Source organism: Patella vulgata, chromosome 9 (assembly GCF_932274485.2).
Source record: "Patella vulgata chromosome 9, xgPatVulg1.2, whole genome shotgun sequence".
NCBI lineage: Eukaryota > Metazoa > Mollusca > Gastropoda > Patellidae > Patella > Patella vulgata.
Window position 1 is genome coordinate 39281433 of NC_065887.2, and position 26689 is coordinate 39308121.

The 26689-nt window shown below is 36.9% G+C and overlaps 1 protein-coding gene and 1 long non-coding RNA gene across 2 annotated transcripts in view; one reads left to right on the forward strand and one right to left on the reverse strand.

The window, feature by feature from the left end:
- Nucleotides 1-14693, reverse strand: part of LOC126807875 (MAGUK p55 subfamily member 7) — a 53609-nt gene extending 38916 nt beyond the window's left edge. Inside the window, exon 1 of the mRNA XM_050532739.2 lies at nt 14561-14693. The gene's annotated coding sequence lies outside the window, so the exon portion shown is untranslated. The remainder of the gene's footprint in view (nt 1-14560) is intronic.
- A 5851-nt stretch (nt 14694-20544) lies between these two features.
- On the forward strand, nt 20545-25238 carry LOC130014313 (uncharacterized). Its single transcript, XR_008789266.1, has 3 exons — nt 20545-20683; nt 22462-22556; nt 24799-25238. It is a non-coding gene; the product is annotated as an uncharacterized LOC130014313 (long non-coding RNA).
- Nucleotides 25239-26689: the final 1451 nt, after the last annotated feature.

Here is a 26689-nt window from a genome sequence, read left to right on the forward strand (position 1 = left end):
TTTGCACACAGGATCTCCGTTTTCCGTCCCATCCGAATGACTACACAATGATCTCGCCAGGACCTTCGTCCTGCATCACTGACATGGGGAAACTCCACTGGAAAATCCTTGCCTTTTTTACATCTTCAAATGTTATATAAATTATTTAGACATTTATTTATTTATTTTTTTAAAACAATATTTTTATTCAGGATATCTTAAAGGGATTGTGGGAACAGGCTTAGCCTATGTGAAACCCCTCTCCCTAATTAGACATTTATTCACACAACAAACCCATAATCAACTCTCCAGGCTATCGGATGGCTTAGATACTGAATGCATTAGAACACTTTCTCCATTTAATAATTTAATGATAAACTGGATAATGGAGACTTTGTTTATTATTGTATCAGCAGGACTTGACAATCAAGACAATCAAACACTTATAAGTTTGCTCAAAATAAACTAAATTGACTGAAATTTTAAATATTTCACTTTTCATTATCTATGTTTGAACTATTATGGCCAGCTCTTTATCTAAATGGGGGACTGGATGGCCAAATTGGTAGCGTGTGCTCGCTGTATCATTAGGTCTGTCATTGACTCCATTGAGTCAACTGACGTGGTTTCAATTCCCTGGTTGTATGTGACAAGGAGTAGGGTCACCTGTTAAACCTCGTTTGTTTTCTCCGGGTCCTCCGGTTTCCTCCCACTGCTAAAGACCCCTACGTGTAAGCTAATTATTGTGTCGAGTGGACGTCAAACCCCATTTCTCTCTCTTTATCTAAATTTTCCATAATGCATCTTTGATTAAATGTTCAATAATTGAGTAGATTTTAACGTGGACAGATTGGTGAAAAATAATACAATGTCCAAAAGATACAAATGCTGATAAGCTACGTACTTCTTTGCAACATTTAAGATGTACTTTTCAAGGATGACAAATAAATTGCAACCTGGCTGTCAGATTTCAAGACACGAAAAAAAAAAAATACCACCATGTGACATTTATGTTTTGTTTGATCAAAGCTTAGGTTAATATCAAAAGCTGTGCAGTTATTTTTTTTCTCCTGACATTTCAAAACAAAACGTCAATAAATATTGATTTAGTTTTTAGCAAAAAAAATGCAAGAATTACAGCAACCTTTACGCTTTAACAAATGATTTAAATTCTCTCATTTCTCGCACACAAGAGTTAAAAGGATTTTCAATCTGTTGCCATTTTTCAAATAACACAGAACGGGAGGAAAAAGTTTTAATTGATGCTGGTGTAAAACCCTTGGGGGTATTGGTAGTATTGAATAATGGTTAGGAGGATATTTGTGAAGCGTAACTCTCGGTGAAAAGAGATAATTCTTTAACAGCGTGCCCGTTAAAGTGGCAGGTGCTTGAAATAGACGACTAGTTCTCATTTTACTTGTTATTAAAATTAAAGGAGAGAGAGAAAAGGAATGAACGTCCACTGTACTCAAATTAGGTCATATTGAGATTAACAATCAGGTTCAATTTCATTTCAATAACGCGCTTGTCAAGTCAAGCTGGGAAGTGAAACCATGCCACTTGACTCAATCATAGATCTTATGATCTAAAGAGCATGCATTAGAACATTCAGACCCTGAAAATGAAAGGAAATGAAATGGGCTTTAACATACTACTGTTCTGCTCCGACTGGGCTAATGAAGCTTGGACAGAGGCGCTACAGCCTACTCTTATAACAAATTTCAACTGTCAAGGGTTCTTTCACATGCACGCTAATGTGTACACAGGACCTCTGTTTTTTGTCCCATCCAAATGACTACACATTGTCTTTTGCCAGATCCTCTGTCCTACATCACTGACAACGAAGAACCATGCCAGAAAACCTTTCTCAGCAAACACAGGGATCGAACACGGAACCTCCACGTTAGCAAGCCAACATCTTTCCCACTGAGCCACTGTGGCTCCTAAAAATTAAAAATAAAAATAAAAAAATGAAAGGACAATCTATGCAAAATGAAAGGACAATCTATGCAAAATGAAAGGACAAATCAACAATCTATGCAAAATGAAAGGACAATCTATGAAAAGACAAAACGACAATCTATGCAAAATGAAAGGACAATCTATGAAAAATGAAAGGACAAAACAACAATCTATGCAATATGAAAGGACAATCTATAAAATTTTAAAGGGTAAACTGGGTTAATGTCTTATTTTTGCACTCCCACCATGGTAATGGAGACTGCAATGATTCTCTTGTTATTATCAAACACAATACAGATACAGACAGAAGGTACGAATCTGAACATTCAATGAAACTATTTAATTAGGAGGACAGTGACCTTTTCATTATAATAATGAAACCATATGAAATAATATTTTTTGATTGTTTAGGTAATCATTGTTAAAACGTAGCTTTAATAGAAAAACAGTAATTGTTCCATGGTGTTTAATAGAAATACAGTTGTTAATATCCATAGAACTCGGCTCAATTACTAAATGCCATTCAAACGGAATAATGGAGACTGCCTCAAACTCTAATTTGAGGAAAATTTTGATTGCCTATTAATTAGAGAGGTTTTTAAATCAGACAATCAGTGATAACATGTGTAAATAAATCAGCAAACTTATCAAAATGGAAGATAAATTACAGGAAATGGACTTTAACATCTTATTGTTGGAACCAACCATGCAAAGGAAGATGGACATATGCCATGTAGTGTACTATGAGGGAAATTATGTTGGATATCGTCGTTCACTCGTCAAATTCCATCTGTCACGGATTCTTTAATATGCCAACGTGTACAAGAGACCTCATTTTTCGTCCAATCAGAATGGCTAGTCACTAGATGCTGTTATATACCAAGCACTCATGCCATGTCAGTGTGTTATGAGGGAAATTTTGCTATGCCCAAAAAGAAACAGTCTTCATTAGCTTGGTTAGCATGTTCAACCTCCATTTTTATTTTATTTCATTTCAATTAAGAAAAACTAAAACATTTTAATATCTTTAATTTTTCTCTTCCATTTAAACATGCATTATGCAAGAGCTAAATCTACCAATTGCGGGTCTTTCTGTAGGCCTGAAATGTTATCTAAATTATTAATTAGACATTAATTAACTTATATATCCAGACCATAATTAACTCTCGATACCATCCCTAGCCTACGATATTTAGCAGATTGGAATACATTTTTTGAAAAATAATTAAATGTAAAAATAGATAATCGAGACTTTGTTTTTTAACGTACCAACTTCAGTAATAATGATTGAGGCTAGCCTAAAATACAAAAGCTAATATCTCAGTTCAAAGTTGAACAATTTGACTGGAATTTCCAGCATATATTCTATGTATGTTATCTATTTTTGAACTATTATAGCGAGAACTGCCAACTCTTTAATCTCCCATAATGCCCCTTTAACTTATTTTAGAATCGGCTGTGTTTGCCATGGTGTGTTGCCGCTCCTCTGTGACTCAGTGAGTAAGACGATGGGTTGCTATCCAGGAGGTTCTTAGTTCGCTCCCGGAGTTGGCCGAGAAAGTTCTTCAGAATTGTCCAGCGTGGTTTCCGCCCTTGCCACTAGTGCCGGACAGAGGGGCCTGACAGTGCACTTAAAAGAACCTGTGGCAGTTGGATTTCAATTTAAGAGTATGCAGTAGCGCTGCTGTCTGGGCAAAATTCCCCTCAGCACATTGCATGGTGTATGACCCCCTTCATTAGCCCAGTAGAGCAAAACAGTAAGATGTTAAACCCTATTTCATTTTCCCCTTTTATAATATAAAATGATCAGGAATGGATCCGATGCGAAATCTTGTTTTAAAATCTGTCACTTTATACAAGAGCAGATAACCCCAGTGGAATTGATAAGTTGGTGAAGGAGATACATGGTAATTTACTGTCACTGAATTTAATTTACATGTTCTTCCTTTTTTTGGCTCTCGTTTGATCATTGTCACAATATCTTTATTGAAAATCGTGATAGAACATGAATCATTTTTTTTTCTCAAAAAACAATATCTACTATTAATGGCAAATAGAAACAAAAATATCAAATACACTTAATCTTAAATTGACGCTAAAACAGGAGATCTAGCCTACAAATTTGTATTAAGGAACACAGGGCCATAGGGTGAAATGATATAATATACTGTTTAACATACTGAAATATAGGAAATATTGGATTTAACATACTGAAATATAGGAAATATTGGATTTAACATACTGAAATATTGGAAATATTGGGTTTAACATTCTGAAAAACGTGAGGGGGGGAAGAGAGAAAGGGAGAGAGAGAAAAACAGGGTTTAACCTCCACTCGACACAAACCAGGTCATTTCGGGGTTAACACATGGTGAAAACCCACAATGCTGGACAGGCGACCCTACTCCTTGTCACATACAAGTGGGGAATCGAAACCACGTCACTTGACTCAATTACAGACCTAGTGATTTCACGCGCACATGCTAAACCACTAAACCACCCGATTAATGAAGACGGACAGGGTATTTAAAGGACCTCTTTTACTGTAAACCATGGTTGGTGCAGAAACCCCATTTGAATTATTCTCACATGATGAGGCTTTAAAGGGCTAATCCTGATTATATTTTGGAGAATAAAACTGCTTAATTTTGTGTTAAAGGCCCTTAACATGCTCTACCTTAGGACCAAGCAACTAACTCAATATATCTGATATGTTTTCATACAACTTAAACTCGGCAGTCTTCATCTGGAAATGGAGACCGGTGTCCCAAGCTGTATTATACGGTGTCTGGATAAAACAAGACTTTTATTTTATAAAAATAATGTAGCACCTGAGTCATGCACTGTATAGACCTCTAAAGGAACGGCAATATCAGGTCACCCAACGAAAAAATAGACCTGAATCCTTAAAAGGGTTACATATCAGGACAAGCGGTTTTGACATTCACGTCCAAATGACTCAATATTTTGATCTGAAAATTTGGTGCAGGGTAAAAACACCATTCCTCTATATTTTGGCGCTTAAATGTCATACGTATACAGACTTTTATTTCTGAGACTCTGTTAAAATCGGGACGGTCACTTTAATAGAACTGTCCTGATTATTAAAGCAAGGTAAACACCAGATCAACACAATTCAATACTTTTATTTTAACCTCAATCAAACTGGTTTCCCCCACCCCCACATTTAATTTAGATTTTTATTTTTTTTTAGGTTGTAACATCCAAGCTATCACGTATTGATTGAAAATTCTAGTAATTTCTGTCTATTTATCTCTCTTTTTCTCTCTAACAACACTCAATAATTTCATTTATCACACTTGCATTAAAATAGATTAAAATTGATTTCAAAATGTTTTTAGTGATGCAATGAATGGATATCTGTCTACATATGGTTCTTCTCTTCCAGCAATCTTAAAGAGCCACACTTACTTTGTCAATCCCATCAGCATCCCCCAATAACTTCCATTAATATCGACAAAGTTTACTCAGTAGAGAGAGAGAGAGAGAGAGAGAGAGAGAGAGGGAATGGGGTTTAACTCCACTCGACACAACTAGGTCATTTCGGGACTTACACATGGTTCAATTTTATTTTAATAATTCACGTGTTTTTGGGGGTCTGTAACAGTGGGAGGAAACTGGAGTACCCGCAGAAAACCCACAAGGCTGGACAGGCGACCCTACTCCTTGTCATGTACAACCTGGGAATCAAAACCATGCCTGTTGACTCAATGACAGACCTCATGATACAGCCTGCACGTGCTAACCATTCGACCATCCAACACCCCATTACTCAGTAGAGGACCCGACAAGCCCGACACTTTTCTGTAAACTATATCAGTATATGGTAATGTGTTGAGCCCCGTGACCAGGGTATGAAATAAAATAAAATGGGGTTCTACACCAACTGGGTTAATGAAGATGGACATACACCATGCAGTGTGGTATGAGTCAAATTTTTCTCTGACAGTGGCGTTTCCACCTATTACTCATCGAATTTCAATCGGTCAATTTTCTTTTTCGTGCATGTTAATCTCATTTTTTTGTCCCATCCGAACAACAATATACAGTTCCTTGCCAGGCCCTGCACCACTGACAAGGGAAAAGATCGGTAGAAATCCTGAGGAATTTTCTCAGCCCTAACCATGATCAAACACAGGATCTTGATCAGTGAGCCAGAACCTAACACACTGAACCACTACAACTTCCTTGCTTTTTATCAAATTCCAACAGTAAAGGATTCCTTCATGTATCGCTAATGTGTACACGGGTGAACCTTGTTTGTCATTCCATCCAAAAGTCACATTTTCCCTATGTATCGCCAATGTGTACACGGGTGAACCTCTGTGTCATACCTTCCAAAAGTCACATATTCCCTATTTACTGCCAATGTGTACACAGGTCAACCTTGTGTGTCATCCTTTCCAAAAGTCACATTTTCCCTATTTTTTTGGCATTCACACACTTTTTGGTGAATTAAAGACATTTGAATCCAGTGCTATTACAGATTGACCGGCAATTAAAACTAATCTTACATTTAACATTTCATAATCATCTCTTGACCAGGCCTGGAAATGTTGATTCTAAACGTTAAGGCACTACTGAACACTATATAGTACCTGATATTTTGAACTTTGTGCTGGACTGTCCTTGACCTACTTGTCTTTTAATCCAACTGATTGATTGAATGCTAATTAGCACTTATCTTTGATAAGTCTCTATTATCCAGAAGAAATATTCTACAAATATTAGTCTGGATGTGTTGTCAACATTTGAGACAAATAGGTCATTGGCTAGATTATCTGGTCTTTCACATTATCATAAACAAAGTCTAAGGGAGGTAACTAGTCCTAAACCAAGATGTTGACGCACATGAAATTAATTTAAGAATACCATTCTAGAATATCCATTTGATTGCATTGCCAGGTCAATATCAAACACTTATTTTGTTTTTATTGTAAAATTTCTCTCTTCGTGGGCCATATCTATGTTTTTTTAATTAACACTAATTCGTTGTCACAATTTATTTTTGTTTATAATAATGCGAGAATTGTGGGATTTATTGCGGGAAGGGTTGCAACTCTTACTTGACTTGGTGAAAAATACTGGATAATCAACCACATAAAAAAACAAACTGCCGGTTACGCATGGGCAATGGAACTTTTCTTCAAATATTGACAATGATCCCACACCCACTCTGTACGTTGAAGACTAGGACGTGGTTCCGCCTTGTCAGTGATGCAGGACGGATGACCTGACAAGGACAGCTGTCAAGTCATTCGGATAATATGAAAAACCGAGGTCCCGTGTACACATTGGCGTGCACGTAAAAAATCCCTTGACAGTTGGAATTCGATATAAGAGTAGGCCGTAGTGCCGCTGTTCGGGCAAAATTTCCCAGTTCGGAGCAAAACAGTATGACGTTAAACCCCATTCCATTTCATTTCATTTGATGAAGACTAGAAGGCTCTGGGTGACCGAGACTAATCTTTGATGACAATCTAAAAGTACTTCTATTGAGGATTCAACCCTTTAAGTCTAAAAAATGGTCCTAAATCAAAAGTAATAAAATTAAATAGTTCTGTTTTTTGTCCTATTTTTTTCAAAACTGATTTAAATCTTTTTCTTTTTAAATATTCCAATTTGGATTTGAAATTTGAGGCTTTTCATAGTTAGAAATATTGATATGTGCCATAAAATGTAATTGAAAAGTAATTAAAATGTAATTGACCATTACATGATTTTTGGAATGTAATTAATAACATTTCCATTACTCATTACTTTTGAACCTTTCATAACTCATTACATGACCATCACTTAAAAAATGTAATGATTCCATTCCATTACCATTACCCCAGCCTTGCCTGGACATGTATTAATAATATCAATAAAAAACATTATGAAAAAGACAAGTCTATGTCGGTCATAATGACAGACACCAGAGTGTTTGTACCAGGCTTGCTGTTAATGTATTTAAAATCTATTTTATTTACCTCTTTACTTCACCTCAAACATACTTGTTAAATTAATCAGACATGAGTGACATTTCATCCTTGTAAAACCAATGGTCGAATACAGAGTATCTTTGTTAATCAAATGTCAACCTGTCTCCTGGCTACAAAGATTTTTTAAAGGAAATTTAAGACAAAGCGATTAATTCTACCAATATCTATTACCTTAGTTTATAATTCAGACAGCAACACTAGATGGAGTAACAATCGGTCATTGGCTAAACTCTTTATTCTTTACAATTCAACTAGAGGCAACAATTATAGTTAAAGATACATTATGGGAGATTAGATAAAGAGCTGGCATAGATATCTCTCCTTTTCTAAACCAGAAAGATCAGCTTTCTTCAATTTCTGAGCAAGAACATGATCAGATTTCTCCATTTTCTTGTATATATTTGTTAAGTTATCTGTTGTTTTATAAATGACAAAGTTACTTGATTCTGTCATTAAACAAACGGTGGGGTGAGGCAAATGGTCTAAGGGCATGTGCTTTAAATCATAAGGTCTGTCATTGCATCAAGTGGTGTGGTTTCGATTCCCAGCTTGTACATGACAAGGAGTAGGGTCGTTTGTCCAACCTTGTGGGTCTTCCCTTTATCCTCCGGTTCCCCCCCCCCCACATGCAAGTGTATTATAATTTAAATACAATTGAACCATATGTTAATCCCGAAATGACCTAGTTACCATCCTATAAAAGAATGAATGTAAGGAATGTCATTCTGTTGTAATTAAAATGGTGTTTAATGGTGCATTAACACATGCAGCCCAACCCTTGAAAAGATGATGCTGATAGCTAGAGACATTTTGGTATTGGCAAGTCAATATTGAGTTTGATCACCATTTTTATTCTTTTCATGCTCGAAAGTAAACATTTCAGATTCAGTTAATGTCCACATTTGGGTTGTTTCTTGGGAGTTAGCAAACTTTGATTTAAAACATTTTGTTCTAACCAGGATTATTTGGGTGACTTTTTGTACTATTTTCGGCATCTTTTGGTTCCTTGCGGCAATTTATGTTTTATTTTTGAGTGATTTGAGGTTTATTTTGGGGTCATTTGGGGTTTATTTTGGGTCATTTGGGGTTATTTTGAAGTAGTTTGGGGCAATTATTGGTTATTTTGGTTCTGAAATTTTATCAAATAAATATAATGACTTTCTTGTAGAAAGCGGTAATGTCCCTTTAAATCACTTATCATTCCGGAAAATAATCGAATTTAAAAAAATCAGATTGAGCAGTCACACCCAGACATAAAAGAGAAACTCCAATGTCTGATGGGATTGCACTAATAGCATCCACATCAAACAGACCATATCGAACTAAAGCAAAACCTCAAAGAAAACTTCAGACAATTTGCAATTTCAGGGACAAAATAGTTTGGTCGGTAGACGAGTAAATCGGTGTCAAACAACAGACATATTTATACGCTCCCATCTAATAGTCGGTGATTAAAATCTATGAAATTCTCCACTTTTTATCCAATTTACGATCTGCGTATAAAATGCTTAAAGTCACAACTTGATCATGTTCTCAATTAATACACCAGTCTCGTACATGGATTGATAATAGGGAACAAGATAATCGATGTCTGCCTTTAAGATAATTGTCACTGGTTGACAGAGCACAAGAGAAACTGTAATTCTATCAGGAATTATAAATACATGTATACATTAATACTTTCTAGTGCTATTCAAACTCAATTATTATCAAAATTACAAATATTTCACTATAAACGAATACAAATTAGGTGGAAAAAAATAGTCACTAAGATACATGTGTAGAAATGAAATGAAATAAACCAAGACATTGCTGTGTTCTATGAGGAACATTTTGTCCTGGCAGTGACATTATGGTTTACTCTTATCTCCATTTCCAACTGTTAGGTGATCCTTAACATGGTACCAATGGTATAAACAGGACCTGATTTTTTTTGTTACCCATCCAGACAACTAGATACATTTGTTTGCCAGGCCCTCCGTCTTGCACCACTGACAAAGGGAAGCCATGTAAAATACAGGAGAGTTTTCTCAACCAGGAACGAACCCGGAACCTCCTGGTTTGTGAGCCAGTGCTATATTTATTGCCCCCATTGTTACACGTATGAACCTGAGAAATCTCTTGTCTATTTAGGTTGGGCAGCTACACTAGGGTTGTCCTGAGGCTGAAATTTGGTGCTAGTTTTATCTAATTCTCTTAATGTAAAACAATTTTGTCTTAATTAAATCTCTATTTTTTTTATTTCAAAAATAAAACAATAAAGAAAATTGATGTGTTAAATGTTAAAGTTTGTTTTTATATGAGTCAGGTAATGAAGTCTAATTGCAGCGTTTACTCGCTGTGTAATTCTGAAAACGGAATCGAACCACTCATCATTTATTCTCTGCCTAAAGGCGTTATTAAAACAACAATAATATTGCATGCTATAAAGTCATTGAGTGTCAAGCGAAATAGCAATAACATGATTCTCTTTTTTTAAAAGTGATTTAAATGGTTGAAAACACATTTTTTCGTTTGTTCAGGAATTATAAAGTTTAAAGTTAAAATGAAAGAAATGATGTTTAATGTCCTTCTTTCATGTACGAACAAGGCTAAAGAAGATGAGCCTAAACTATGTAGTGTGCTATGAGGGAAATTCAGCCGGTCTACTCTTATTTCGAATTCCAATTGTCAAGGGTTTTTTCATGTCCACATCAACGAGTACACAGGACCTCAGGATTTTTTTTTGTACCTTCTCATGCAGTGCACTGTGACGGACAATTTTGCCCAAGGGAGGTTGGGTGGCCGAATGGTTAGCACATGCGCGCCATATCATAAGGCCTGTCATTGAGTCAACTGGCGTGGTTTCGAATCCCCGGTTGTACGTGACAAGGAGCAGGGTCGCCTGTCCAACCTTTTGGGTTTTCTCCGGGTCCTCCGGATTCCTCCCACTGCTAAAGACCCCTATGTTAGTCCCGAAATGACCTAGCTTGTGTCGAGTGGACGTTACACTCCCAATTTTGCCCAAACAGCAATGTTTCTGCCTATTTTTCATCAAATTCCAGCTGTCAAGGGTTCTTGTAAGTCCATACTAACAATTACACAAGTGAACTTCGGTTTTTCATACCATCCCAACAACTAGAGACTATTTTCTACAGCTTAAATAAAGGAGCACATACCAGTAAATCAACTTCCATATAGTTTTTCACGTGTAATTTTAGAGTTACTTATTCTTGTGACAGGATGATCCTGATGGGAATCTAAACCACGACTCCAGTCATGGAATCATACATCTCAACCGCGTTAGCCAAGTCAGTAGGAATTTAAACTCGAAATACTGCAGAATAGAACAATCTAGGTGTCCCGAGATATACTAACAATCACACAGCAACAGGGCCATTTTACCCCATGGTTACACTGGGCAGTTGCTAGAGCCCATACAGGCCCCATGTTACATTGTTCAATATTTGTGTTAATTAATAATCTATGCTGTAGAGCATTTTGTTTTAATTTTTAACAACTGATTTTGTTGCAATCACCAATTCAATGAATATTGTTTGATAAGCCTAGTCAAAACGTCGCTTAGTAATAAGCAGTAATTATATTTCATAGAATTGTGATCTGTATATTCCAGTTCAATTACTAGTCTAAATCTCATTGAAAAAATTTTACAATAAATATATATAATAATGTTGAATTCTAATGCCGTTGACCGGGGGCCTATAATACTGGAGGGGTTGGGTGGCCATGATCAACTCTCCAGGCTATCGGATGGCTTAGGTACTGAATGGATTAGAACACTTTCTCCATTTAATAATTTTATCATAAAAAGGATAATGTAGACTTTGTTTATTATCGTATCAGCAGTACTGGACAATCAAGACAATCAAACACTTATAACTTTGCTCAAAATAAACTAAATTGACTGAAATTTTAAATATTTCACTTTTCATTATCTATGAACTATTATAGTGAGAAGCTCTTTATCTAAATGGGGAGTTGGATGGCCGAATGGTTAGCGTGTGCTCGCTGTATCATAAGGTCTGTCATTGAGTCAACTGACTGGGTTTCAATTCCCCGGTTGTACATGACAAGGAGTAGGGTTGCCTGTCCAGACTTGTGGGTTTTGTCCGGGTCCTCCGGTTTTATCCCACTGCTAAAGACACCTACACGCAAGCGAATTATTGAAATAAAATTGAACCATGTGTTGGCCCCGAAATGACCTAGTTTGTGTCGAGTGGACGTTAAACCATGTTTCTCTCTCTCCCCTATAATACTGTTTAGGCGGGCCTGCACAGCACACCACATATTTACATCCATGGTACATCCTCCTAAATCAAACATCCTCCTAAATCTACATCCCTACTACATCCTCCTAAATCTACATCCTCCTAAATCTACATCCCTACTATATCCTCTAAAATCTAAATCCCTACTACATCCTCCTAAATCTACATCCCTACTACATCCTCCTAAATCTACTCCCTTCTACATCCTACTAAATATAGAACCCTACTACATCCTCTTAAATCTACATGCCTACTACCTCCTCCTAAATCTACATCCCTACTACATCCTCCTAAATCTACATTAAAGCAAACGGTAAGTCTTGTTTAGAAATTGTTGACATTCCCCTGATAATGGTGGACATGTAGACCTCATTAACGCTCTTTACATGTTTTTCAATCTTCATTTGTCAAGGATTATAAACGTGTATTATAAAATGTTGATGGCTAGGTGGTGATGATTATAATATACTACTCAGTAATGATTGTCAATTACTATAAGTATACAATGACTTCTAGACATATTCTAAACTGATTGATCTGTCTGTGTTAAACTGTAAAACATAACAAATTCTCTCCACACATCTACATATAAATTGTCTCTTTGTTTGGTTCTTGTATCTTTCACAATCTAGCAGGACTGTAGCTATATAATATGAATATATTATAAGATATGATTTCGGAAAGTCTATCTATGTATATTACAATATTTCTTAAATGATCATTTTTTTTTAACTTTAATTTTCCAAATCTCTTTTCTTGTGAACAATATCCCTTGTTCCCATATTTAGGAGATTGATCCCGTTCTGATTTATCTAGCTATAAATATTACAGAATATTAGATTTGTCCTAGCAGTGCCAGATTAAGATTTTTATAGGCCCTTAGGTGTTGCAGGTACTGTGAGGCCCCGAGGTAGACAGTTATATCTAATACACTGCGGCTGGTATTTACAAATATACATACAGTATTTCCATTAGATACTATTCTAAATAAATAATTTAGAGTACTTATACTTTTATTTAGCATTCACAAACAAAATAACTTTTCTCTCATTCTCTAAAGATGCTTTCCAAACCAATGTTCCTATCCAATATCTCTCGCTCTAAACTTATCTGGGTAAAGAAACCTAGGTAGACGATTAAAAAGAGTACGCACCTTCTAATATGCAGCTGGAAACATAAAACCTTTTTACCATAGTGAGAGTAGCAATGGTTAATAAGCAAATGTTGCCAGTAACCATTGCTTCAGAAGTATTGGCTAGTTGTGGCAATGTCCCTGCTCTAATTGATATTGTGGGGGGGGGGGGCGACTGGACTACGTCCCAGGGCAACCAAACTGGGTTAATGAAGACGGGCATGCGCCATACACTGTACTATGGAGGGAAATTTTTCCCGGATAGCGGCACTAGGGCCTACTCTTATATCAAATTCCAACTGCCAAGGGATCTTTTACGTGCACGCTAATGTGTACACAGTGCCTCTGTTTTTCGTGCCATCCAAACGACTACACAGCTGTCCTTTGTCAGGCCCTCCGTCCTGCATTACTGACAAGGGGGAACCATGCCGGAAAATCTGGATGAACTTTCTCGGCCAATGCAGGGACCTCCAGGCTAGCGAGCCAGCGTCTTACCCACTTAGCCACTGTGAACCCCTAACTAATCATAGAGTGAAATTAAAGTTTAATTTATTTAAATTTGAAATTATCACAGTAAATGTTTTTGTAAATGCTTAACTTTGAAAAAAAAAAAAAAATTACTTCATCTGTTTGTACATATTTAAAATGTATTTCTTTCTCACATTTCTGTGAACTGGGTCCTATATCTGTGCCTTGGGCAGCGGGTGGGGGGGTGTCATATGTTCATTAACGGTTAAAACCTCAGATGAAATTATGCCAATACCAAGAATCACAAGCAGACGAAATTATTTTCTGTATACCCCAATAAACATAATGTTAATGCTAAACTAGGCAATAACTGATATAAAATAGTTTTAACCGGCAGCCTTTAACGGCATTTCCCGCCACATTGATGTTCTTACGGCACGTCTCTCCACAGTGTTCACTGATGCCGAAAGCTATATAAATATCGTCTGATAGTTCCTTATTCTCATAGAGAACCAAAAAACCAATTCGTAAAATACTCGCTGTCAAGTCTTCTGCTAATAACCAGCAATCAAAGACCAGTCAGTCTACGACATACCCACGAGACGTGCTTCTATATTAGGACATAGCACGAACTATAATCTCACGTAATCCCTCGTTACTAAGGAAACTAATCCAGTCAAAGAACTGCCGAGGTATTCATAATGTGCATTGCTTCATACAAAAATATAATATATAGTCATTCTTACCAATTCCAAATACTTCCGTCTCAAGATATTCACGGGTTGTATTCTACGATTCAGCGTCCATTATAATTCTCTCTTGTGTCGTCTGCCTCTAGAAAGACGCGCGCTTTCTCCTCTACTATGCCCAATGATTCCATCAATAAATGGATTTTTATTCGACTTCTTGGACCAGTGCATTATCTTAAACAGGGAAAATAGCATTCAATTGGTTTCTGAGAGGCAAACATACCCAACTTCTGTCAATGGCCAGGCGCGATAGAAAACACAACCTTTGTTTCGTATCCGGATTTGTCATCCCCGGGTAGGCCTATTACCCAGCGGGCACGCAACGTTGTTACAACATTGTGACAACGTCAATATTGGTCGTGACGTTGTACAACGTGTTTTCGACCAATATTCGACGTTGTATTTACGTCATATACAGGTTGTTGACACAACGTTGTCACAACGTCATCAAAACGTTATCAAAACGTCATATACAGGTTGTTGTCACAACGTTGTCACAACATTGTCACAACGTCATCAAGACGTTATTCTAACGTCATATACAGGTTGTTGTCACAACGTTGTCACAACGTTATCAAAACGTCATATACAGGTTGTCGTCACGGCGTTGTTACAACGTTGTTACAACGTTGTCACAACGTTGTAACAACGTCTTCAAAACGTTATCAAAACGTCATATACAGGTTGTTGTCACAACGTTGTCACAACGTCATCAAAACGTTATTCAAACGTCATATACAGGTTGTTGTCACAACGTTATCAAAACGTCATATACATGTTGTTGTCACAGCGGTTTTACAACTTTGTCACAACGTTGTCACAACGTCTTCAAAACGTTACCAAAACGTCATTATTATACAGGTTGTTCTCACAACGTTGTCACAACGTTATCAAAACGTCATATACAGGTTGTTGTCACGGCGTTGTTACAACGTGGTCACAACGTTGTCACAACGTCTTCAAAACATTATCAAAACGTCATATACAGGTTGTTGTCACAACGTTGTCACAACGTTATCAAAACTTCATATACAGGTTGTTGTCACAACGTTGTTAAAACGTTGTCACAACATTGTCATAACGTTATCGAAACGTCATATATAGCAGTTCGAACCTTGACCTCTGATTGTCAAACCAAGGTCACCACGAGACTCCCAGGGGTCAATTTAGTTTAAATAGCCACGACCTCAAGGTCGTCGGATCCGATTTGGGATTGGCGAGTTATCTGCCCTTAGACCACACCGCTGTAATGCTCAGCTATTTCACTTTCTAGGGAAATTTGCCCCAAAAATGTCTTCCGATCGCCCCAGGGTTTGGTGACCCGATAGACTGACCCAACATTTGTTCTTCATTTTTTAAAATCGCCAACCAAAAGTCGTGACCTTGACCCGCTAGGGGCCCCGGAAGTATTTTGGTTTTTGAACCCTAGGGGCCTATCTAATAAAGTCAGGACCACTGGACCTTGACCTTCCAAAATGTCATCTTGGTCCACATGACCCCGGTAGGTCAAGGTCATCTGAAAGGGTCAAGGTCACCAAAATATCTACTGAGTTCGATGCTCCCGGGCACATGGTGGGGCCCCTGGTCTGCGCGGCAAATCAAAGGTCATGACCATGGATAGGCAACTCATTGACCTTTCGAATGGGACCTTGACCTTTGACCTGACCCTTGACCTTGGGATCGAAAAAGTCCCAAAACTTCATGTACCACCCAGATATCGCGAATAAATGTCATGGTCAAAGTCGTGACCCGCACCCGCAAGGTCAATTTTGGGGTTGTAACCTGAGTCAAGGTCATGACATTGCCTGACATTCCCTGTTCCCGGCAGCAATTTAGGTAAAAAGTCACATTCAAAATCCCGAGAGAAAGTGAAAGCGGAACTTTCAGAATGTTATTTGGAAGAAAATATTTTGCTTTCTTGTCAGTCAAATAAAGAGCCCCAAATTCGATGATTTTTAAGTATAATAAAACATTTTCACTTTCTTGTCATTGAACACGGCGAATTTGTACTGCATTGATAGCGGATTGAAACATTTCGTCGGGTCCCACTCGGCGGTGTGCGACATCGGTCATTTATTTGTTTTATAATTTTTCGGAAATCATAATTTCCTTTAATGCATTAAAGTTATTGGTGTACTAAATAGGCAATACTGGCTTGCTTTCATGTTGCTGAGCACACGGGTTGGGAAAGCAAGAAAAGGCGTTTGCGTCCGTCAAGTATTATAAAAATGTATTATGAACTGTAAACGAGATGCCTCTCCCGCACCTAAATGTCGCTGTTTTTACATCCGGTGTTTTTCAATTGAAATAATAACACAAAGCACAGAAAATGGTGATTAATGCATATTGTGTAGTGTGCAGCGTTTGCTACACAAATTCAGTGCATAAAACAGGAATTGCAATGCGCTTATCTATAGAAATTGACGTATGATCTTGGGTACAGTTGTATTGGTTAACGACGTAGATCGAGATTTAATAACACAATACAAACTATAATACATTTTATTTAAGGCTTATTGTAAAACAACTAGAAGCTGACAAATATTCCGGTTAATTCTTCAGTAAATTATCTGGTAACACTAGCGGTTTTTTTTCCCGCGGAAACTGATAACGTGACTCTAAATGTTGCCGCGAAAGATGCTTCTGGGACGCCATATTGGTTTTTTGGTTCGTGCCGAAGGTAAGTTCTATTATTTTAACTCTCAACCGGGTATGTGGAAGGGATATAAAAATCGTCAATTGCTTCTTCTAAGGCTAATATAACATCAGATAAAATTATATTGTATCTTAACACCCCATTAGGCTATTAGAGACAGCATACAAATACAAACAAAACATTAGGCTACCTACGCAACAGCATTATCAATGGCTATAAAACAACAAAAACACCAACTATATTTACATGTATGTAAAACACGCGCACCTATACATACATCATGTAGTAACAGAGACTATTATTATTAAGTTGAATATGAAAGCCCCTCGAATATGATTACCGGCAATGTAGGCATGGACTTTGTTGACGACCGCGATGTAAGTGGCGACGTTCATTTCAAAACACACTCAGACTGCAACTGTGCCGAGTGAATTTCATATTTTTAAGTTATATTTTTAAAATGTATTAAAGTAAAGCTTTAAAATAGATGGTATCTATAAACAGTCCTACCTTGATCACTATTGCCAGTTGAGAAATTGGCCAAAATATCATTTTCAACTTCAAATTCAAATGTTTGCAGATAGTTTTTCCATGGGGGGGGGGGGGGTAGAACAACACAGGTGGTAATTGTGTTATTATTTCCGGTGTTATTATTGAGTTGACAGCCTATTGAGCAAAAGATATAGAAATAATTATGTTTTGACTTTCTTAGAAAATATGAAATTCTTGCTTTAACTATTAAAACTAGCTGTACCAGCTGCATGATTGTGTCAGTCCGCTCAGAATACACGAGTCTAGGCCAAGCGACGTAGAATTTAGAACCGACGTGATCTGCACTAGTCTAGGCTAGACATTTGCGTTGATGTGTTGCGCAAGTAGATCTAATCTAAATGAAATCTCTCATCATTAGTTTTTTCATATTACTCATATACATAGCCGTTAAACGAATAATTTGCGACACATAGCAAGCCATTTGATCTATTCTACACGTCACTGGGCTATTTGATTTGACGGAGTTTTGTTACCCACGGCAAAATCTCGATCGACGTAGACTTAACGCAATTTTTATCATTCGGTTTCACTAAACAAATTATTAATAAAAACAGCCGTAGATCGACATCTAATAGTGCTAATGTAAATTTAATAATACTATTCCGGTATAAAAAAAAGAAATAATAATAAAAGAATAATGAAATCAATTCAATCTCTTTTAAGTATTTAAATGATCATTTTAAGTAGATACCGTTATATTACTGAGCGCCATGGAAAACGCATCACTTTTTTTCCCAATTATTTTATTACTAGTTGGTTTTGTATGTATAATATTATGCAATACTATGAACTATTGTTTCACACAATGCTCCCAAACGCAAAAAATTTCGGCCCGTGTGCACAAAAAAAATTGCATGAGATGCACATGAAAAACCCAATATTCACGTGCAGCATTGTGTGTGAGCCCTTTAAAAGCATGTTTTCAACTTAATGTGTTGTACATGAACTGTGAAACGTCAATTTGTCGTAATTTGTTGTTGGACGTGTGAAGGAATCGAGCTAGAGATGCCGAGACTTACTGAAAATCAACGGAATGAAGCCATGGGAATGTCCAGGGCTGGCATGTCTACGCGTGCTATTATTGCCAAACACCTCAATTGTCATCAGTCCACTACTGTAAGGTTGGTGGAACGTATTCGAGTTACTGGATCAACGCGTGACCGTCAACGTCCTGGTCCACAACGCGTTACAACCCAGGCTCAAGACCGCTACATCCGGGTCACTCATCTGCGTGACAGATTCTGCCCAGCGACTCAAACATGTGCGGCAGTGGTCGAAAGACAAGGACCAGTAAGTGCCAACACCGTAAGACGTCGTCTAAGAGAAGTAGGACTCGACGACGACCTTATGTTGGAGCTATCCTCAGGGATCATCACCGTCAGCGGCGTTTGATAGGGGCTCAAGGACACACCAGACATGGAGAAGAGTAGACTGGCAAAGTGTGCTCTTCAGTGATGGGAGTTGCTTTCATCTTTATCACGCTGATGGCCGTCAACGTGTGTGGAGATGTCTTGAGGAACGTCATGCAGACTGCTGCGTCTTCGAAACGAATCGATGGGGTGGGGGAAGTGTAATGATGTGGGGAGGCTTCACATTTCATCACCGGACCGCCCTACACATTTGCAGGGGTCGCGTTAATGCTGTAGCCTACCGTGATGATGTCTTGCAACCAATTGTTGTTCCGATGTTTCGAGCGCACCCACAACTTCAGCACTTCCAACAGAATAATGCACGTTCGCATACCGCCCGTTTTAGTATGGACTTCCTGGCTGCTAACAACATCAATGTCTTGAACTGGCCAGCCATGTCTCCGGACATGGCACCAATAGAACATGTCTGGGATGAGATTGGACGCCGTCTGTATCGGAGACCACAGATGCACACCATTGCTGCTTTAGAAGCTGCTCTTGTCCAAGAATGGAACAATTTGCCCCAGGCCTTCTTTCAAACATTGGTTAATTCCATGCGACGTCGCTGCACAGCGTGCGTAAAAGCCCGTGGAGGACACACGCGCTACTGACATCTGTGCCGTACTTTTGGTTTTGACCCCTCTGACTTTGTACCGTTGATTACAGATTAAACATCCATAAGTGTACAAATGTGTTGTTATTGATGTGTTCCCATTTGAATATTGTTCACAATAAGAAGCAAAATAAATAAGATATGTTTACAGGATCATTTTGTTATACGAAAAACTAAGTGATGCGTTTTCCATGGCGCTCAGTATATATAAGTGTGAAACCTGGCCATTATTTAATTAATTACAGTTCTAAGTGAATCCCAGCAAGCACAAAATATTTCAAAAACGTTTTTTGTTTTTGTTTTTGTTATTTTTCTTGTTTCTAAAAGGTTATGTAAAAAAAAAAATATTTATTAAACGTTTTTTAAATGTTTTAAGTGTAAGTTTTTCAGAAGTTTTCGATAAATATTGATAAAAATGTTTAATATAATATGTTTAGATAACGTTCATAATTGATGTTTTCTTACAAAATTTTCCATTAAAACGTAGTACCGTAAATATGATTTTTTTAAACGTTTATGCACCGTTTATAAAGAACCCGCAATGAATAGGTAACAATTACCTATACACGCCATTTGAAAATTTTTTTTTTTTAAAAAACATTTATTAAACGTTTATTACACCTTTAAAACTTAATTACGTTCATAACTTAATTGCAAAATATCTATATTTAATGTACCGGTATATAAAAAAACCCAATAAAGGTCAAGATTAATTATCTTATACATATTTTATTTTAAAACACACCCAAGGTTGACAGTTGGCCCAATCAAATTTAAACATCTTTCCGCCAAAAAGGAATCCCAGCCAAACCGGCATGGCTGCTTTTTTAGAGCTGTGATAAACTATCGAGTTTTATAAGTTGCTAGAAGGCGTAACAGTTGAGAATTAGGTATGTTACGATTAATTAATATTTTGTGTCCATTTAGTGTTTTTATTTTATAATTGTATTGCATTTTAATCATTTAGTTTTTGGTCATTTGCTATGTCTGGATTTGGAAAGAGCTATTTCAATCTATGTCTGGAATTGGAAGGGGCCATTTCAATATTTATAGTATTGTATAATGGACTTTCCCATTATCTATTATCTTTAAATTTATAGGGTTACCAATTTCATGAATTGTTTAGATAAGTTGATACGACCCCAAGCTTTGCAGGGAGTGTTAATAATAATGTAACGTGTACAAAACTTCGAGCAGGAATTAATAAGACATTAATTTCCCGTGATATATTACAAATGACAAATGCTATATGAACTTTGTGCTGTATGAACTATTAATATAGTCTTTAGTGAATGAAAACATATTTGGCTACCATTCCTGGTTTTGAATGTCAAATATGATATGAAAACGAATATCGGTTTGTAATTTTTTTAACCGTTTCACCAGTAGTAACCGATGAACGGTTAACCAAGTCGCTGTATACATCTTAATTATTAGGCAACCAAGTCTACGATCTTAATTAAAAAGATAGGTTGACACGCAACAAAACATATATGCTCTGAAAATTAAATCTTGTACTTTGTCGATCTACGGACAGGTGGATATAATGCCGGGCTAGTGCGACTGTTAACACCACAGCTCTTTAATTACATGCTTGTGGGTTTTAGATTTAATTCAAGTGAAGGGTAATTTTATTATTAAATGTACAACATCAATATCCATGAGCATACACCTGCATAATTGAACTGACATTGATTGTAAATATTACAGTGATTGAAATATAATAATATACTAGATGTGTTTCATTTATTTCATGTTATAGCTATAGGTAACCCATCTGATGAGCCTTGGTGGTTACCAGTTTAAAGTCGTATTCTTTCTTTTGAAAACAAATTGATAAAATAATCGTACATTCGTTTTCCAATCGTCTTCGTCTTAAAGGAGTCAAGTCTCTAACTCAATATCATCCACAGTCTTCGACATTGCAACCATGGGACTCATTGTTTAATTAAACCCAACATCAATGTTGTAACCGTAAAAAGATGGGCTTCTAATGTCCAATATTTAACACAAAGTTAAAGTTTTGAAATTGCCACACGAATCGCGTGCAAGAATGCTTTCAAATTTCATTTGTAATAGAGAGACTCGAAGAATGAAGTTAAATATACCCAAGAGAATACTATATGCGGGTGTAAACTTGAATAACCAGACGCCAAAGACTGGCATTCAGTTTGGACTCTTCGCGTATGGGGGATTGGATGGCCGAATGGTTAGCACGCGCACGCTGTATCATACGGTCTGTTATTGAGTCAACTGGCGGGGTTTCGATTCCCCGGTTGTACGTGACAAGGAGTTTGGTCGCCTGTCTAACCTGGTGGGTTTTCTCCGGGTCCTCCGTTTTCCTCCCACTGCTAAAAAGACCCCTACGCGCTAGCGAATTATTGAAATAAAATTGAACCATGTGTTAGTCCCGAAATGACCAAGTTTGTGTCAAGTGGACGTTAAACCCCATTTCTCTCTCTCTCTTCGCGTATTTCGCCGAACATAACTGATTAGACATTACAGTAAAAACAGAAACGATTGAATGTAAATCAGTTAATATACAAACATATTACATTATTATATGCGTTGCAACCCATTTATGTCCATTTCTAGGTGTCAAGGAATGGAAAGTCAAAATTCGTGGTATTGTCAAACGCATAAACAGTATGTCTTTTTATTTTAACAGGTTGATGTCTAATTCCCTAATGGCCCAATTTAATTTAAAGGGAAATAAAGGGAGGCGGTCCATAATGGACTTAGAAATTTACAAAGTTGTCAGAGGTTTGTTTTTATCATACTCAATTTACGAACATATCCTTAAATATCGGATAATCAAACATGGTATGGGCATACACGAGTTTTTATTACTTCATCGATGAGTGTTGATCTTTTTATACGCCGACATTGAAATGTGGTCGTATGTTGTCCTCGCCCCCGTCCGTTCGTCCGTCGGTCCGGCGTCCACAATTGCTTGATCACTTCAAAAAATCTTGTGGACGCTCTAGAGGCCAAACTTAATATCCGATTGACTTTAAATTTATACACAGTGTTTAAGGTCATGAGACGAAGAAGCCTATTGATTTTCGGCGATTTCCGATAATTACTGCCAGTGTTATGGCCCTTGGTCACTTCAAAATATCTTGTGGACGCTCTAGAGGCCAAAGTTAATATCCGATTGACTTAAAATTTATACACAGGGTTTAAGGTCATGAGACGAAGAATCCTATTGATTTTCAGCGATTTCCGATAATTACTGCCAGAGTTATGGCCCTTGATCACTTCAAAAAATCTTGTGGACGCTCTAGAGGCCAAAGTTAATATCCGATCGATTTTAAATTTATACACAGTGTTTAAGGTCATGAGACGAAGAAGCCTATTGATTTTCAGTGATTTCCGATAATTACTGCCAGAGTTATGGCTCTTGATCACTTCAAAAAATCTTGTGGACGCTCTAGAGGCCAAAGTTAATATCCGATTGACTTTAAATTTATACACAATGTTTAAGGTCATGAGACGAAGAAGCCTATTGATTTTCAGCAATTTACGATAATTACTGCCAGAGTTATGGCCCTTGATCACTTTGAAAAATCTTGTGGACGCTCAGTTAATATCCGATTGACTTTAAATTCATACACAGTGTTTAAGGTCATGAGACGAAGAAGTCTATTCATTTTCAGTGATTTTCGATAATTACTTCCAGAGTTATGGCCCTTGATCACTTCAAAAAACCTTGTGGATGCTCTAAAGGCTAAAGTTAATCTCATTGACTTTAAATTTATACACAGTGTTTGAGGTCACGAGGCGAAGAATCCTATTGATTTTCAAAGATTTCTGATAATTACTGCCAAAGTTATGGCCCTTGATCACTTTGAAAAATCTTGGGGACGCTCTAGAGGCCAAAGTTAATATCCGATTGACTTCAGATTGATACACAGAGTTTAAGATCTTGAGGCAAACAAGTATATTGATTTTCAATGAATTTTTATGACTTGAAACAGCTAAATCCATGATACAGTATTAAAAGTTTTGTATACAAAACGTTAGCATGGGGCAGAACTTTATAAAAACCTAACAAATTCTAATGGTTTTCTGAGTTGTTGCTCTTAATCAGATTTTAGTGTATTATAAATGTTTCATTACCGAAAAAAGTAAAAATATGTGACAACTGTTGTTGACTGCCTGGACGATTTAGCTACTGTGGGCGTATGTTTCGTTGCCTGGCAACCTATCTTTATGACTTGGACAGCTAAATCCATGATACAGTATTAAAAGTTTTGTATACAAAACGTTAGCATGGGGCAGAACTTTATAAAAACCAAACAAATTCTAATGGTTTTCTGAGTTGTTGCTCTTAATCAGATTTTAGTGTATTATAAATGTTTCATTACCGAAAAAAGTAAAAATATGCAACAACTCTTGTTGACTGCCCGGACGATTTAGCTGCTGTGGGCGTATGTTTCGTTGCCTGGCAACCTATCTTTTTTGTAATTTAACACCCATGCCTTTCTTTCACGTACAAATTTATGGAGAATATGAAAGTAATAACACAAGCGATGTCTCATATAGAATGTGTTATTGGGTCATATATAATATAATTCATATGGGGTTTAACGTCCTACTGTTCTGCTCAGACTAGGCTAATGAAGATGGGCATGCGCTATACCGCGTGCAATGAAGGAAAAATTTGCCCGGGCAGCGGCACTATGGCCTACTCGAATTCAAACTGCCAAGAGATCTTTTACTTGCACGTCAATGTGTACACGAGGCCTTGGTTTTTCATACCATCCAAACGACTAACAGTTGTCCTTGTCAGGCCTACTGAACTTTCTCGGCAAATGTAGGGATCGAAAATGCGACCTCCAGACAAGCGAGCCAGCGTTTTACCCAATAAGCCACCTTTGGTCCATAATTCATGGGATGCAGAATTATCTGTTACAGCTTTAGGACCACCTTTTTGATCGGACTGAATTATATAATTTACAAAATTTGACAGAGTAAATATACAGTTTTTTGTATTCTTCAGATAGTGTAATGATCAGTCAGCCGAGCTGCAATGAAGCCGAGATAATAACAGCAGTTTCGGCTCATCTAAAATATGAGCCGGACAGAAGAGGGACCAATTAAGTACATGTACAGTTTAAATTTGTTTATTACATGTCATATTTTATTATAATCTTTATAAGCCATTTTAAGTTCTTTTATCATCCATTTAATTTTATTTTATTTTCTATGTGTGATGTCCACAAAATGTTAACTGCGCCATTGAGCATTGAGTGTTTTATATTGGTAATAGGCGCATTATAAATAATAAATTATTATTATTATTACAGTACCAATTGCATTGAAATTACTTTCTCATTTTTAGCAATATCATTCATTACCCATTACATTGAAAGTAAATAATTACATTTTATTACTATTTAAAGATTAGTGCTAATTTAGCATTTAATCAATCAGATTTAAAGACATGCATACCATTGGATAGTTCGCACTGATGTTTATATATATATATTCATATCTTTCTCATTTTATTTATTTGTGTATATATGCTTGAAAACGACTTGTGAAATCTTGTTGAAACGTTGTAATTACTAAATGCCATTCAAAGAATGCGCCATTAAATGTAATTGAAATGTAATTGACCATTACATGATTTTCGGAATGTAATTAATTACATTTCCATTACTCATTACTTTTGAAATCTTCCATTACTCATTACATGACCATTACGTAAAATTTAATGATCAGATTCTATTACCTTTACCCATTACTGCAAAGTTATATGACTCTAGCATTAATATTGACTGTAATATAATCGTTTGAATTGAATGTTTTGAAACTACGTACTGTCCTATTAATTGATACTGATTTTATTCAGAAAGAAGCAATTAGATTGGTTGTGATGGGACACAATAACTTTGATTCTAATTGAGTGAGGGTGTTGAAACTTCGCGTATCGTTTCACTATGTCAAAACCGTGGCCCAAATCTGTCGGGCATTTAAGCACCCCCCCCCTTCCCCGAACACACACCTAATTTAACTTCCATCGTGCCCGGCCGCCTATTCCCGTCTTCGTTAGTCCAGTGGGGGCAGAACTGTAGGGAGTTCGGATGGGGCTTATACTGGGTTTTATACAACCTCAAAACAACAAATTCTGACGTCGTGACAACTTTTCGCCAACCACCACACAACGTTGAAAAACAACAAATTCTGACGTCGTGACAACTTTTCGTCAACCACCACACAACGTTGTGACAATGTTGCTTGAACGTCCGTACAGCGTTGTCACAACTTTTCGTCAACCACCACACAACGTTGTGACAATGTTGCTTTGACGTCCGTACAACGTTGTCACAACTTTTCGTCAACCACCACACAACGTTGTGACAATGTTGCTTTGGCGTCCGTACAACGTTGTCACAACTTTTCGTCAACCACCACACAACGTTGTGACAATGTTGCTTTGACGTCCGTACAACGTTGTCACAACGTAAGAGTTTGTTGCAAAACAACCTACAGCTGACCTATTTCAGACGTTGTGATACAACCCCTGAACAATGTTGTCACAACGTTGTGTGCCCGCTGGGTATGGACTCTTATTCATTTTTTATTCAGTAGATTTTATTTTGATAATTATACATTAATTAACAGAATATTCATGGTTTATACCAAGTTAGACATCAATTGGGTTTTCTTTAGATTTCGGATAGTTAATTCAGTGGATGCGGAGTGCAGCAGATGTGAATTTTTACTTTCTTTGACAAAACAAAAATATAGTTCTTCGGAAAAAACATTAAAGCATAATATTATATCAACAATTTGTTACAAAAACGTTGTGTACGACCATTCTGTTTGCCTACATGACGATATAAGCGCGAGAAAAAAAAACTATGTTATATGGCCTGTGTGAAAAT